Raw genomic sequence first — 18,009 nt, forward strand, 5'->3', positions numbered from 1 at the left:
TCACCTCTATTCCTGGCAAAATCATGGAGCAGGTCCTCAAGGAATCCATTTTGAAGCACTTGGAGGAGAGGAAGGTGATCAGAAACAGTCAACATGGATTCACCAATGGCAAGTCATGCCTGACCAACCTAATTGCCTTCTATGATGAGATAACTGGCTCTGTGGATATGGGGAAAGCAGTGGATGTGATATACCTTGACTTTAGCAAAGCTTTTGATATGGTCTCCCACAGTATTCTCGCCAGCAAATTAAAAAAGTATGGATTGGATGAATGGACTATAAGGTGGGTTGAAAGCTGGCTAGATTGTCAGGCTCAGTGGGTAGTGATGAACCGCTTAATGTCTAGTTGGCAACCGGTATGAAGTGGTATGCCCCAGGGGTCGGTCCTGAGGCCAGTTTTGTTCAACATCTTCATTAATGATCTGCATGATGGGATGGATTTCACCCTGAGCAAGTTCGCATATGAAACTAATCTGGGGGGAGAGGTAGTTACACTGGAGGGTAGGGGTAGGGTCCAGAGTAACCTAGACAAATTGGATTATTGGGCCAAAAGAAATCTGATGAGGTTCAACAAGGACAAGTGCAGAGTCCTTCACTTAGGATGGAAGAATCCCATGCACTGCTACAGGCTGGAGACTGACAGGCTAAGTGGCAGCTCTGCAGAAAAGGACCTGAGGATTACAGTGGACAAGAAGCTGGATATGAGTCAGCAGTGTGCCCTCGTTGCCAAGAATGTCAACGACATATTGGGCTGTATTAGTAGGAGCAACGCCAGCAGATTGAGGGAAGTGATTATTCCCCTCTATTCAGCACTGGTGAGGCCACAGCTGGAGTATTGCGTCCAGTTTTGGGCCCTCCACTACAGAAAGGATGTGGACAAATTGCAGAGGGAAATGAATATGATTAGGGGGCTGGGCATATGACTTATGAGGAGAGGCTGATGGAACTGAGCTTATTTAGTCTGCAGAAGAGAAGAATGAGGGGGATTTGATAGCAGCCTTCAACTACCTGAAGGGGGGTTCCAAAGAGGATGGAGCTAGGCCAGTAGTGGGCAACCTGCGGCCTGTGGGCCACACGTGGACCATCAGGGTAATCCATTGGCGGGCCACGAGACAGTTTGTTTAGACTTGAAATTAGATGAAGGTTTCTAACCATCAGAGGAGTGAAGTTCTGGAACAGCCTTCCAAGGGAAGCAGTGGGGACAAAAGACCTATCTGGCTTCAAGATTAAGCTCGATAAATTTATGGAGGAGATGGTATGATGGGATAACATGATTTTGGCAATCAGTTGATCATTGACTATTCATGATAAATAGGCCCAGTGGCCTGTGATGGGATGCTAGATGGGATGGGAGTTACTACAGAGAATTCTTTCCTGGGTATCTGGCTGGTGAATCTTGCCCACATGCTCAGGGTTCAGCTGATCGCCATATTGGGGTCGGGAAGGAATTTTCCTCCAGGGCAGATTGGAAGAGGCCCTGGGGGTTTTTCGCCTTCCTCTGCAGCATGGGACCTGGGTCACTTGCTGGAGGATTCTCTGCACCTTGAAGTCTTTAAACCATGATTTGAGGACTTCAATAGCTCAGACATAGATGAGAGGTTTATTGCAGGAGTGGGTGGGTGAGATTCTGTGGCCTGCATTGGGTAGGAGGTCAGACTAGATGATCATAATGGTCCCTTCTGACCCAAAGTCTGAGTCTATGAGTCCTCAGGCACGGCCGCCTGCAGCTACCAGTGGCCGCAGTTCGCTGTTCCCAGCCAGTGGGAGCTGCAGGAAGCAGCTTGGCATATCCTGGCTTTTTAATGGGACCTATTTGAGTTCTAGCTCCTCCTCACAGCAATCATCTGTCCTGTATCCTAAAACTAACTGGATTCAAATCCCACTTTTATGGCACATCTTATAGTGCAACGTTAATTTACTACTATTTCAAATGAAATCTGTCATACATTCACTCATTAGTATAAAACCCATATTGTGGGAATTACCACTTATCTAATTATCACAGATATTTTCAATATTGTTACTACTTCCTCTAGATGTGTTACATAAAGTACAGCACAAATTATACAGATATAATGCTAACAAATATTGTATATAATACACATTTACCTCCTGATTCAGTGCCATTTCTTCTTCCAACCGCAATCAGAGTGATTATTTTTAACTGAACATCAAAAGTTATATAGAATGTAAGTGCTACTTCAGAGAGCCAAGAGGTTGAAAACATAATCCTATTGAGAAAAGTATTCTGTAAATATGACATAAAATTAGAGCTGGGCAAAACTTTTTGAATTAATAGCTTATTTGCTGAATAATGCAGTTTCACTTCAACTGAAACTATCTGATAATTCAACATGAATTCATGGAATAGTTTGGCTAAAATCTCTTTTTAAAGCTAAATTCACAAGGGAACTTAGACACCATTCATAAAACCAGAGGATGAAGCCATGTCTAAGCCCAGTATTTAGAACACTCACACAGGCGGTGGGAGACCCAGATTGAAGTTCATGCTCTATCTGATTTGGAGAAGGGATTTGAACTTGGGTCTCCTATATTACAGGTGAGTGCTCTAAGTACGAGGCTCTAGGCTATTCTGTGGTGGGTGGCCCTCAATCTCTCCTGTTGAAACTGATCCACTTTGTATAAATATTTAAATAATCATTAGCCAGAATGAAAGAGTGATAATGACTCTATAGCTGAGGACTATGGACTCTTTTGAGAGAGCAGGCATGTGGGTTCTAGTTCCCCTGCTCTACTGAATGTTTAATTGTCTATACAAGGTAAATACACACATCCCTGGTAAGTGCTTTAATCATGGTACCATAAGGTATAAAGGAGACACCCCTTCATCTGGGTTTCTGCTTTTTGCAGAAATGTTGATTATTCATACATCTCTACATCTAATCTACGGTAACGTAAGTGACCCACAGAACACAAACTATTTGTAAAATGAATATGGGGTTGGAGGGGATGGTTTTTGTTTTTAGAATGCAAACACCTGTTTCAGCATCATTTTTATTATCTGTCATTGTTATTGATTGTCCAAATAGCCTCGCACAGTCTTATTGGCTGCTTGTATTTCTGAATGACAAACACCATCACTCAGCTAGTTTTTTCCAGTTGTATCTCCCATGCTAATTTATGGCCTGATACTGCCACCCTTATTTATGAAGAGCAGAACCTTACCTATACTCTTTGGGACAACATATGACATAAGACACTAATGTGCATGAGGATGAGGGAACCAGGCCCACAGTGAATAAAGCAGTGGTATCAAAACACATTAGTGAGGATAACACCATGCAGTCTCAGACTAACTGTTAACACTACTGCCCTCTCACATACAGTTTACTTTTAAAACATGTCATATTTAGGAATACCATCAGCGTGATTGCTAGAATGGTGCTCAGATCAAATGTACAGTTCAAATGTCCTCTGTATGTTAACATATATCTTGCACTGGGAGGATAATGGGCCATCCCCTTTGTGATGAACCCTATGGGATGGGCCCTTGACTGGAAATCTGCTTGAGGTTTGCCTAGTGTCAGTCATCGCACTGGGGAGGATAACTGCAAAAAATTCCCCAGAACTTTGAGTCCCCAGGAATCTGCACAGATCCCGGTGATGTACAGGTTGTCAAGGTCATCTGTACAGAGACCCAGGATCCCCACCCTGGCTGCACTGCTGCTGTACTAGGGACTTCCCTTAGCCATGTACGCCCCAGGAACTCTGGGAGCATAAACATAGATGTTGGGACTTGGCGACTATGCAGAAAAGATAATAGAGCCCTAGGCTGCATTATCTCTTTGGACTAAGCTCTGTGGGTGGTGAGCGTATATCCCCCTAGGCCCTTCCTAGCCATGCACCTTGCACCACAGAGTGCCCACTTGCAGGTCAAGAGGGATGGTGCTGCAGAGGTTACTATGCCCCTGCCCCCTTCTGTGTGGGGTGGGTGAACATCCATGAGCAGAGGATTCCTCTCACATGAAGATCTCAGGTTGCTTGACAGAGTCAAGAATATGAAATAGTTTATTTTCCTACTTTGCCAAAAGCTTGAGGGTTTCCCACATGGCTTTCCTCACTGTATGAAATTCAAGGTCCCAACTACAGCTCTAATCCAACCCTGTTTGAGCACGTATCACCTCATCTTCTAACAGTTTAATGAACTGCAGCTTTTCCTGCAGCAATATAGATGCTGTTGCCAAAGAATCTAATTCGACATCCCACACTGAAGACTGTTGATGGCTCTGCCTTTGTTATTCAGCTAGCTGAACACCCTACTTTGCTGTCAGATCATGAAAACCCTTCAGTAACTGCTCACATAGATTGGAGTCACCCGGAGCCGATGAATAAGAAATCAACCACATAATGCTTGATATACACTAAAAGCATCAAGTCTGTGCAGGAAATTAAATAGCCCATGGGCTTAGCTGTAGAAAAATTTAACTTGTGCCAGGAAACAAAAACATACTGATTTCAAAATCAGCTGTGTTTACCAGCAAAGAGAAATGACAAGCCAAAGTGTACTTGCTTTTTTTCTTCTGCGCCCCCCCCCCCGCAACAGCAAACTGCAGCCTACCCACAACACTGCACTAGGTATTTACTTAGCCCCTTCAAAGTGACATATGAGAGAAAGTAAAGTCCGTATAACCATTTGCCAGTTCTGCCTTTGGACTTAATAAATTCTGTTTGAGCATGTATTCCCTAGGTGGCTTATTTTGGGGAATTGCCCACAACTGTGAAATCTGAAAGTTCAAGAGAAGAAATTATGAAAGGGAATATCTAATTCTTTAGCCAAGCTTAAGTTTCATTGCTTAAATTAATCTACAGTTTCAAGGCCTACAAAATTATGAAAAAATATTGAAGTGGCAATCTATACCAGTGGTTCTCAACTTTTCTGGGCTCAGGACCAATTTGTAAACCTTAAGGGCCCGTAGATAATCACATCCCAAGATACCCCCTCCCACAGGGGTTCATCAGGGGCCAGGAAGGTCAGAGCTAAGATTCCATATACTCTGGTCATCTCGGGAACACCCTTAAGAACAACTGGGGGGGGGGGGTAGTGACTGACAACCCCCCCATAAAACACACATCATCCCCCATGGCCCATGAGAGCAGATTGCAAGGGGTAGGGAGCTTGGGGGGCTGGAGGAGAAGTGGGGAGAGCAGGGGCCTGCAGTGCAGAGTAGAAAGAGATGGGGAATTAGAGGGGGGCCTGGGGAAAGAAGGGAGGGCAGAAGGGTCTGGGGGAGGGGATAGCGCCCACACACTGCCCCTGGTGGTAGATGATAAAGAGGTAGAGGGGATTTGGCATCCTGGAAGTAAAGGGGTCATTGCTGGGGGAAGTTGCTGAGGGTAGATCTGGGAAATTGGGGGCCGGGATAGTTGGTAGGACAGAGAGGGAGTCGCCCAGTTCTGGGGAAGGGATATGTTGAGTGGCCCGGGCTGGGGGCAGACAGGGGATACGGAAGATGGAGTGTCACTTAGCTGAAGGATAGGAGGTACAATCAGGGGGCCAGCACTTATTGGAGAAAATGACACCAGTTGCTCGCTCCTGGCTTCTGTCCCATGGGACTGGCTGGGCTCAGCTCCCCTTTCAAGGTATAGCGACCTCAGTGCTGCTCAGATTTGGGCACGTGGGGTCACAGTGCCTCTTGCTCAAATTTGGCACGTCTGGCTCCTGTCATCATGATGACAATGCCTGAAGTGGGGAGCTGAGCCCAGCCAGTTCCCTAACACTTTGACTCACTCTGGCAACCCAATTTTGGTTTGAGACCCCAGGCTGAGAAAATCTGTGATATACTATGTGCAATTAAAAGCTGGGTGTAAAAAATGTGTTGGGGTGCAGAGCTTTAGCATTCAGACATGTGCGCTCCTTTGGAATCTAGGTAAGCTCATCCTCTCTGCGTTGGATAATTTCAGAAGTGATGGTGAATATTAGTTAAAAGTACTACCTGATATTCGATCTGTACACTACTACACCAATTTGCATTTGGCACAGAAAATAAGATATGGGGATTTTTCAAAGTCCCTTAATTTTTCTGAACTTTGGCCCCTTCTGTAGACTGATTCTGTGTGCATGCTAGTATGATACGTCGGCTGGAATATACCATTTAAAAATCCATTTAACTTTTAATTTGTCACGAACCTTTATGAGTTGAAAAATAATCATTTAAATTAAACAGATGTTTATAGGTAAACATCAAAGATGAATCTCATACCACTTACCTTGGGTCCAATTCTCATCCCTGTTCACTGATGTACATCTGGAGAATACAAAAAAAAATGTCTCTAAGGACCTGTCTGCACTTCAGATTCTTATTAAGTTTTTAACTAGGTTATAATGTGGTTGTCTGCAGACTCAGTTGATGTCCAAAGCACCAGAATTAGTTAGCACATGGTTCCTAGCGCTGTGGTTATACCTTATTCCAAAACTTCTGTTGAGCAGGGTGGTAACATGATTCTCAGGCTGTAAGCTGGTTCTTACATTGTTCTTCTGCTATGCACAGGGGACTGGTTTATCATGTCTGTGTAAAAGGGTTAGCCAATCTTCTTCTTTCTTCTGCTGTCTATGGGAGAGGGCATCCCATCGTGCACTGCACTATGTGAAAAATGCCCAGGGCTCAATTATCCTTTGTGTAACTCCCACTAACGTGAATGTGAGTTACATTTGCATGAGGGGTGGGATAATGAGTTTTCTGTATCTCTTTTTGTATTTTTCTGCTTGAAGTAGCGATCAGTTTCTTGGGGCATGCATTTTCAGGGACAGATTCTGTAGCACCCACTCACTCTGGTGTGACAATTCTCTTAAGCCCTAATTTAGCATTTTACTGAAGCATGTGCCTAACTATATGTATGTGAGTAATTCCATTGAATAATAATAATAATACCTAGCTCTTACATAGTTCTTTTTGGCTGTAGATCTCAAAGTACTTTACAAAATAAGTCAGTATCATGATTCCCATTTTACAGATGGGGAAACTGAGGCACAAATAGATTGAAATGATTTGCCCAAGGTCACCCAGAAGGCTAGTGGCCAAGCTAGAACTAGAATGCAGGTCTCCTGAGTCCACATCCAGGGCTCTATAAAGCCAATACATTATTACATATCTTGCAGAATTGGGGCCTCAAAGAGTCCCATTGACGCCAGTAGGATTACTTTCATTAGTAAATGCTCCCCACTGTGAGTGCTTCCCAATCTAGCCCTGAAAAAGCATTCAGCAAGAGACTGATCACTGCTTCAAGGAGAAACATAGAAATGGGCAGAATTGACCCAGAATGAAAAATAAAAGGGCATGTGTGTGAGAGAGAACTCTAATTAAATATTGCTAAGGGAATGTACTCTGAGATATTGCAGCCAAAATAGCTACAAATAATCAATAAAATATATTTCTCATAAAACCATTTATTTATTGCACTTACGGTTTTTCTTATTTAAAAAGGTAATGACTTTGGATACAGTGTTTGCATTAAGAAACCTTTTGGCTAAACAACAAGAATATTTCTATTAATTTTTCCAACCCCCAAATCACTCATACTTCTGCCTTTCTATTTTTTTTCATTCTATTGATATGCTGTTTGTTTTTTCTTCCTGAATAAAGGTGGCTGTTTATTTTTAAACAAAGAAAAGGATGATAAAAATCAGATTTCACTTTAGGATTTTGCAGGATTTCATTCAGCTGAACATGAAATAAAATTAATTTTATTCCAAAGCAGGAAGACTTTGCCTAGTGTTGAACTGAGGAGTTCTTTGGGTTGTATCCATAGCAACCAATGTTCACAGAACTCCGCTGGAGAATGTATGTCCTCCATCACTGACAGGTTACAAATCCACAGTAGACTATGCAGGCAGCTTCACTGTCACAAACACCAACCCAGTTCCTCCCTGTCAATCACTTAATTTTTCATGTGATGATAAAGGAAAGAGTGCAGTGCGGCCATCCTCAGACATTCACCCAGGCTCTGCAAATAGGAAGTGATTGTGCTGAAATAAAACCAATTGCACATTATCATCTGGAGATTCCTTTGTTAATTCCTATATCTAACAGCCTGCCGCTTGTATCAAAAACATTCCCTCATCCTCTGTGTCTTCAGTAGAGGCATCTTGTTTTAAATGGCCCTCTGAATCCCTTGCTATATTTGGACTACTAGGCCTAGCCGACTGCAGCAGAATTTGCTCATGTTTCATCAAGAGATTACTTTACTCTCTTACCCCGGCAGGGGCGATTGGCCGGAGAACCTTGGGCATGGGCCCCATGGACCCAGGGGTTAATCTGCCACTGCCCCTGCTAGGATTGATCAGGCTAGTGCACTAAAAATAGAAGTGTTGTCACAGTAGCACAAGTAGCTGAATGAGCTAGCCTTTCTGAGCACAAAGTTGGGGTTTCAGATGGGATTGTATTCGGGGTGGTGAGCCTGTCCCTCTGCTTGCGCCACAGTGGCTAAGCTTCTATTTTTAGTGTGCTAGCTTGATCAGAGATAGCACAGGTATGTCTCCTCAAGATGGAAATTATACTTTCATGTCCAGTAAGAGAGGCAGAATGTGGCCCTGAGTGATTTAGCCCATGAAGGATTGTATGGAGATGAGCGGCTTCTAAAGCTAATATTAATCATCATAGCATGGCTTACTCAAAAGGGAGCATTGTATAGAAACCAAACCCGGCCAGGCTCCCCTCCTCTGCCAGCAGGAGAGTGAAATGACTGACCCTGCTCCTGAACCTGGGGCTTTCTGTACTGGAGAACAGCATGCTGCTTGACGTTCTGTTAGGTCAGCTCAACAAGATTAATCATTGACCAGCCATATTAAATTGTTCTCCAAATTGTAAAATTGCTTGCTTATAATTTACCAGCTATCTGTAAAACCTCTATTAACCTACATCAAGAGGCATTGGTTTTTTGGATGTATGAGAGACAATTTTAGTCGATCAGCCACAGCCAGTAATTGTAATTTATTTAAATTGGCTTACTTCCCCCTACCCCCAACCCAGCCCACATTTTGTTGTTGGGTCTGACTAATAATAAAACCTGACCTGTATTACTCTGATAACCTGACAACAACATTGCCAAAATTGTACTTTAGCAGCCCCCCATAAATAAAACAAACTTTATTTTTGTTTCCATTTTCAGTCAGATTTTAATGGTTGAAATGTCAGCTCATGACTCATTAAGTCCTTTAAGTGTACACAGCTTGTAGGGAAAAGATCACTTTCCTGATAAAGATGAACTATTTCAGCCTTGGGATCTGCTCCCCAATTAGAAAACATGTATTATTGCAAGGAAATCATACTAAATATGTACCAGGATGAGCTGATGATATATTTCTAATAAATTATACTTATTGTATCATTTTATTAACTTAAGCATCAACAAAAATTTCAGTGAGAAGGGAAGAAAATCAAAAGTAACCTTAAAGCATGCCAATTCTTTGTCCAGACTGTAGTCACCCTAATTCCTATAAAAGAGTAAGAGTATATCTTACCTCTGTGTATGTTGCCACTTAATGTTTTTATTATATGGAATGTCATACACATACACATTAAAGATTATTTTCCACCACCTTTTAGCTACTATTCTATAATACATTTTGAATATAGCATTAAGTCTTCATGTACTAAGTACTGCCTATACTGAGACAGAATTTACATTAGGTCATACTATAGCTGCTAATGTAGCTACTGTACATTCAGGGGTTGGTCCTGATTGCATAATACAATGTTTATCTCTTCTCTTTAAGAAATATTGGACTGTGCAGTCCAAGAATAAGATGATATTCGGGATGTATGCTGGTATGACCTATATGCATACATGCACTCATAGTAATTTTCCAGTGGTTCATTCAGGTAGAATTTTGAGGATTGCTCAAAATACTTTGCCCCAGGTATCTAAGCCTGCCATTGTGTACAGGCAAGAGGATTCAGAGGAAGATGAAATATAAGTTATGCAGGCAAATTGGAGAATTTCATTTTTTAATGGTTTGAAAAGGTGTGTTGTGAAAAAACTCTGACATAGAGTAGAACGCCGTTTATCTGAATTGAACAAGGGATGTGGAATTTATTCAGATAAGTGAGGTTATACAGAGGACTTGTCAATGCAAATGATACAGATCAGCGGACATAACCCAATTTTGCATAATATGAGGTTTTGTATAATAGGAATCCAGACAAACAAGTCTCCAATGTATTGTGTATTGTATTTAAATATAAACCTGTCACTTATTTTAAATAATTTCCACTTATACTAATTATCAAAGAGACAGCATTTGAATGTAAGCAAGGGTTTTCTCACTCCCTAGTCTTCTGCTTTATTATGCCAAAAAGTTATCATTATCAACATTTACGATGATACAGGTGTTTCCATGGCATCTGATAGTGAAGTCATAAATTCCATATTCTAACATCAATGCAGGATTAAGAACAAAGCAAACCTGGGATGTGAAGGAGGAAGCTCTTGTTCTTGTAACCTTCCATAATTAGCAGTTGCAAGAAGGATACAGAAAAAATTACAAAATAAATTGATTTTTTGTTGTAATGTTCTCTTGGTTGATGTTTGCCTCGGTGTGAAATCAGTCCTTAAGTGTGAAGTGTCACTACTGATACACAGAGACTTCAAGTCAGTTAGATGTGACCGTGGGACAAAAACTTTAAGCTCTCCAAATCTTGGAACCTGATCTTTAACCCTTTGAAATTAATTAAAAGACCTCCATTCAGAAAGTCTTCAGGCCTTTGGATCAGCTCCATAGGGAAAAATGTGATCTCCATTGCGTTCTGTACATCCAAAGTAGCTCCATATAAGTAATTATAGTTTTATTGATAGTATCTACACTGAAGTCAACTGAAAGCAGAATTTTTGACCATTCTGTTCTTAATAAGAGTAGATTGTCTTGACTTCTGTAATGGCATCAGGTTGGTAAGAGGGACAATGTAATGCTTATATAAGCCTTGCACATATTGTAATAAGTGAGAAATTGCAATGGTAGGACTGAGTTCTGTGTTGCATGAAAAGGGACATTTTTCCATTAAAAATTATATAAAGGAAAATGAGTTCTACTGCTGAGTAAAGTGGGAACTGACTATTACTGATAAGTGAGGCATAGTATAGCAGAACACTACGGAAGCCTCCTCCAACAGTTTTGCCACTGAATCTGAGTTCGGAGTCTAGGAATATTAGTAATAGCACCCTGGTCATGTTGGCATCAGGAAAAACTCAGGATCAGAGGCCATGAGGCTACATCCCATTTCCTTTGCCAAGTCTGCATAAATGGACTTGGGGTAGGAGAATTCCATCGGGCTGGAGTGGACAGAATCCGCCATCTCACAATTAGCAGAGCCATTTCCCCACCTTCACTGCGGCTTCATGATCAAGTGTCCTTAGTGGCTGGTCCCACTACATTGTGGAAGGAGGTTGGCCAGTGGATGACTAGAAATATGGATGCACCAACCCATCTCCAATATTCTCCTCAGTACTTGCCTCCACACTTGAAATTATGGTGGAGAATAGCTTTGCAATGGGTTTTGTGCTGTGTATACAAGCTCCCCATATCTTCTCCACCATCACACAGCTGGACCACACCATTTCCAAGGCATTAAAGGTTCCATGGAAATGTGAAACTCTGTAGGGAGAGGGAGACCTTTTCCCTATTGATAGCAATGGGAAGAATAGTAAGTTTGCAAAAGGTGGAAAGGAATCTGAAGAAGAGAGAGAAGGGGAAAGAATTTGGAGCCGAAAGAATGAGTGAGAGCTATAAGCTCCAGTGGAAGGCATTGAGTTAGAAAGGTCTTGGGACAAATGGATGACAATAATAATTAATGATAAATCAGACAAATTCATAATCGAAGTGACATTTTGGAAGAAACCTACTAGAATGATAGCAAACATAGAAGACTCCTGTATTCTGGGGGTTGGAAAATTATTGTGCAGTTTTCAAAGGAGCTGAATTGCCCAGCTCATCCAACACCCAACATAGTACATGGTACATCTATATCTGTGTAGCTGTGCTGAAAAGTTACCGTCTGCCACAAGGCTTTAGTGACATTCCCACAAATATCACCTGTTCATAGGGATGTTTGTAATTTCAAATTTTCCAAAGTGACTGAGCCCATCTCTGCCATTTATCTCCTGTAATATAGTCGCCACTATAGTGCACAAATGAATGTTTTACAGAAAAGAGTGCCTTTACAATAGCAGGAGTATGATGAAGATTTTCTACAGCATCTATTTTTAAGACTGACAGTTTGACTCCATGTTATCACTGTGGCAGGAGATTTTAATTGTGTTCTAGTTGGGTAATAATTAGCTCCTCCTGTAAACTGCTTAAGCAGTTCTGAGTCTGAACTCAAATCTCTCTATTGTCTGATTGAAAACAAATGGCTGGATATCTGAAGGATAATGAATCCTGCATTGCCTGATACCTTTCATGGAATTGAGGCAAATATTCTATGTGATCTGTATGGTGTTAAATTACATTTTTATATCAATAAAACTAACCTCAGCAGTTTATCTTCTGACACATTTGTTATATCAGCTAAATCCCCCTTCTTATTTGTAACTTCAGTGCTTTGCAGGTCTGGAATGGGTGACTCATACTCCATACAGCAAGCTGATTTTTCTGTTTTGTATCTATACATTGATATCTGTAGACACAGGGTGAAATCCTATTGAAATCAATGGCAAAACTCTGATTGATTTCAATTCAACCCCAGTATCTGTATGATATTGGGAGTTGTAGCAACTGCTCTAGCTAAGCTTGGTATTTCCATTCTCATCTCCTGGTTTCATTTGGTTATAACTTTCTGAACCTTTCACCTTAGGGGGTGAAATTTTTCCAGTCTCTTCCAAAATGTCTTTGTTAGTCATTTCAGAGTACAGAGTACTTTGAAAAACAAACAAAAAATCCCAACTTTCTCCATTATAAAATATAGATGCATATTTTTTTAAACATTGTTAATGCTGCAACAGCTGGGGATAGAAAACTGAGATATGTCTTGGAAATACCTGTCTTTGAGTACAGATGCCTTTGAGTGTTGGAGTGAATATTTGTTTTGATATGAATGACGTATTAAAAATTGTATTTTGTGTGTACACTGCATGAATAATAGAATTTGTTAGTATTGTTTTAGCACTGTTAGGAGAGATGGTGGACTGCAGTGCACACACAGGTCTGAGTAATATAGCTGTATAGTGAAAAACTTGGTGCAGTGAATGAGGCATGCCTCCACACTGACAGTAGTGCCAGCCTCAGTCAGACCCCACACTGAATCCCCGGCAAAGCTCAGACTGTCTTCTGTGTTGCAGAATCAAAGCCTCCAAATGCAGCATTTGAGCAGTGGATGAGACAGGAGTCCTTGCTTCACACATTATACATCTTGTAAGGATAAAAGTTGAGGCAGCTCCATTCATGAGTGAGGATCTTTTTCCTGCCGACTTCCTAAGGAAGGGACTGTTAACCATAAAAGGTCTATTATGGAATTGTCTAACCATTGAAGTTACATATTATGGTTATAAGAAAAGGAGTACTTGTGGCACCTTAGAGACTAACCAATTTATTTGAGCATAAGCTTTCGTGAGCTACAGCTCACTTCATCGGATGCATACTGTGGAAACTGCAGAAGACATTATATACACAGAGACCATGAATATATAATGTGAATATAATGTCTCTCTCTCTATATATATGTATATAATGAATATATATGTGTATATAATGTCTTCTGCAGTTTCCACAGTATGCATCCGATGAAGTGAGCTGTAGCTCACAAAAGCTTATGCTCAAATAAATTGGTTAGTCTCCAAGGTGCCACAAGTACTCCTTTTCTTTTTGCGAATACAGACTAACACGGCTGTTACTCTGACACCTGATATTATGGTTATGTCTTCATTCTGCCAGTAAGAGAGGGGACATGCCATGAGAAAAACCAGTCTGTACTGTTAAGCACTTAAAATGACAAAAGTTCAGAAATGAGAAAGTTCAGGTTGCACATGGAAGCTTAGCTCTGCCCTGTAATAAAGGTGTGACACATAGGAGTTCTGGTAAAACAAATCTTTAAATCCCTTGATCCCCGTCACCTGATATGCGTTAGGGTTTCAAAAAGGTAATGCCCTGTCATAAATATAAAGGGAAGGGTAAATCCCTTTAAAATCCCTCCTGGCCAGAGGAAATCTCCTCTCACCTGTAAAGGGTTAAGAAGCTAAAGGTAACCTCGCTGGCACCTGACCAAAATGACCAATGAGGAGACAAGATACTTTCAAAAGCTGCGAGGAGGGAGAGAAACAAAGGGTATGTGTGTCTGTCTATATTCTGTCTTTGCCGGGGATAGACCAGGAATGAAGCCTTAGAACTTTTAGTAAGTAATCTAGCTAGGTACGTGTTAGATTATGATTTCTTTAAATGGCTGAGAAAGAATTGTGCTGAATATAATAACTATTTCTGTCTGTGTATCTTTTTTGTAACTTAAGGTTTTTGCCTAGAGGGGTTCTCTATGTTTTGAATCTAATTACCCTGTAAGGTATTTACCATCCTGATTTTACAGGGGGGGATTTTTTTTTATTTCTATTTACTTCTATTTCTATTAAAAGTCTTTTTGTAAGAAAACTGAATGCTTTTTCATTGTTCTCAGATCCAAGGGTTTGGGTCTGTGGTCACCTATGCAAATTGGTGAGGCTTTTTATCCAACATTTCCCTGGAAAGGGGGGGTGCAAGTGTTGGGAGGATTGTTCATTGTTCTTAAGATCCAAGGGTCTGGGTCTGTAGTCACCTAGGCAAATTGGTGAGGCTTTTTACCAAACCTTGTCCAGGAAGTGGGGTGCAAGGTTTTGGGAAGTATTTTGGGGGGAAAGACGTGTCCAAACAGCTCTTCCCCAGTAACCAGTATTTGTTTGGTGGTGGTAGCGGCCAATCCAAGGACAAAAGGGTGGAATATTTTGTACCTTGGGGAAGTTTTGACCTAAGCTGGTAAAGATAAGCTTAGGAGGTTTTTCATGCAGGTCCCCACATCTGTACCCTAGAGTTCAGAGTGGGGGAGGAACCTTGACATGCCCCAATCATATGGCTCCAGTGGCTAATTTTTCATTGTGCCCTTTGCATGTATGACCATTGCGTCCCATTGTTTTGAGAGGGACTGAAACCCCTCTGTGTTGTCAGGAGGCAGAGAGCAACTTTCCTTGCTAAGGGCAGATTGTGGCCTCAGTTCCATTGATAATAATATGAGATGGTAGCCATTTTGAAAGAGGACACTTTTTCCATGAGTTTCCTGAAAAAGAACATTATTTTTCACTAGAGAAGCAGCAGCTTTGATTTATGGAGAATAATGAAAAAAAAAAGACCATTAACACTAAACATTTCTTTTAAAAAAACTATCCAAGATTCATGTTTCTACCATTTTTGTGCTTCTTGACTGATTGAAAGCATTTGGCTTTGAGACATACACTACCCCCAAAGTTTCCTGGTATCTACTGTAACCGTGCCATTTGTTACTGCTTACATATAGGGAAAGCATTATTAAAGATGTGGAGAATTCACTCCCAAATTACTTCATCTTATTCCCACTCTAAACTGTTGATTCTGATTCCTTTGGAGACTGCACTTTGAGAGCACATAAAATGTATGCTGCACCAGGGGTTCTCAACCTTTTTCTTTCTGAGGCCCCCTCAACATGCTATAAAAACTCCACGGCCCACCTGTGCCATAACAATGGGTTTTCTGCATATAGAAGTCAGTGATGGCATTAGGGGATAGCAAGCAGGGCAATTGCCTGGGGCCTCATGCCATGGGGCCCCCATAAATCTATATTGCTCAGGCTTCAGCTTCAGCCCTGAGTGGCAGGGGTCAGGGCCCAAGCTTCAACCCATGTGGTGGGGCTTCGGCTTTCTACCCTGAGCCCCAGTGAGTCTAATGCTGGCTCTGTATGGTGGCCCTCCTGAAACCTGCTCATGGCCCCCCAGGGGGCCTTGGACCCCTGGTTGAGAACCACTGTGCTGCACAGCATTTAGTTGCTTGCTCCTTTGAAAATCATAATATAGCCTTGCTTTCCTATTCATTATATTTAAATTATGTTCCCTTTAATTTTGAAAAGGCTGTTTTATCATAATTCAAACAGTCCCTCAGAATGTGAATTGATGGTCCCAGGTACTAATGATAAAGAGTGACCCTTGGATCCTATTCACTTAACTGTCCACAGCATTTCACTGCTTGAGGTTTTAATTGCTGGTCAGCACTGACATAGCTGATGATTTATGAACAAGAAGGCAACCAGTTCTGCTTGGCACAGCTGCTATTCACATTTGAGCTAATTCAGTCTCCCTTTATAAATATGTTAAAATTCATTTTTACTGGCACATGGAATTTTGTTAAACCATCTCCTTAAACTACTGGGATTACTATTATTTTCTATGAGCCCCACTGTGATAATGTTCAAGGTAATTTATGCATGCACAGTATTCATTTTATCTAGGACCTTAACACAGAATAGAGGCAAATCTTACAACAACATTAGTCAGCTAAGTATAATGAAGACAATTATTTACACGAGACACCAAACTATACATTTTAACATACAGTAGCTTTCTCCATGGTTTGTTTTTACCCCCAACTGAAAATTCACAGAGTAAACCACCGCATAAACATTTGTTGTGACTTAGCTGCAATGTGACAGAGCAATGTTTCTTGTATACTATTTTATTGATGGAACAATTTGGTTGATGTCTATAGGGAAATTCTGCCTATGAAAGGAATGATTGCAATGTTAGAATAATATCCAAGGGAACTGGATGCACTCACAGCCTTTTCAGCTGTAGCCAGATAACATGTGATATGAAGAACATTTAGCTATGGAGACATAGTATTCCTCCATTTTGATACTCTCAGTTGTATTTCTGCTCTCTCTTAGTAGTTTAGGGAATTTATCAATATTCCTCTTCTTGCTTTTCAACAAGTCTGGATTGTCTACACAAATTTCCATGAGCTAAATAAGCATTTCTTCCATAGAATGTGTTTCAGTTTTATGCATCCTTCCCCAAAAAATCTGTCTGAAGTTTAAAATCAAAACGTCTCACTGATGAATGAAAAGCAGAATGCTTAGATCCTTCTCTCTTTGCTTAGTGCAAACTATGGTCAAGAAGATGATAGATGATTTTTTTTCATTTTTTGGTCATCCCCTCAAATTTATTTCAGTAAATATATGGATACTGCAAAATATGAGGGTGAATAGTCTAGTGGTTAGGCCAAAGTATTGGGATTCAGAATTTTCCAGGGGTCTCTCCTTAGCTTTGCCACTGATCAGCTAGATAATTCTGTCCAAATCATTTAGCCTCCCTTGAGTTTCAATTTACCCAGCTGTTGCATTAGTATAATAATATAATGCTTGCATACCTCTTTACCATTGTTGTGAGTCATAATTAATTAATCCATGCTCATAAAGGGTTCTGGGATTATTGAATGAAAGTTACTATATTAATACAAAGGTCCAGATCCTAATTTGATACAAATCAGCTTCAATGGAGCTACACCAACTTACACCATCTGAATATCAGATCCAAAGTGTTGCATTGCAAATCACGCAGGTTTATTTCCTTATGTATCATAGACTAGAATGTTTTCATTTCCCTAAAGCTAGGGATCATAGAATCGTAGACTATCAGGGTTGGAAGGGACCTCGGGAGGTCATCTAGTCCATGTCTGCTGTAACCAAATCCTGATGCATTTTCTTCTACTATATCCATAAAATTCACTCCTTTCTTTCTGTCCCTATGGCCAAATAACTCTGGTAAACATTTCCTAACTAAACTGCTGCAATCGCCTCATCTTGTGTCATTTTGATCTAATCTTTCTGTGCCCCACCTCAACCAAGATGCTGTTGCCAAAAATAATCTTTCTCACTGGTCACTTTGACCATGTACCTCCTCTCCCCCCAAGCCCTATCTTTGACTCACTTCATTGGATTCCCATTATGCTGGACAACAAATGCAAGCTTCTTGTCCTTGTGTAACGTCGACAGACCCCAGTCGCCAGCGGGAGGG

This window comes from Natator depressus, chromosome 3 (assembly GCF_965152275.1).
Source record: "Natator depressus isolate rNatDep1 chromosome 3, rNatDep2.hap1, whole genome shotgun sequence".
NCBI lineage: Eukaryota > Metazoa > Chordata > Testudines > Cheloniidae > Natator > Natator depressus.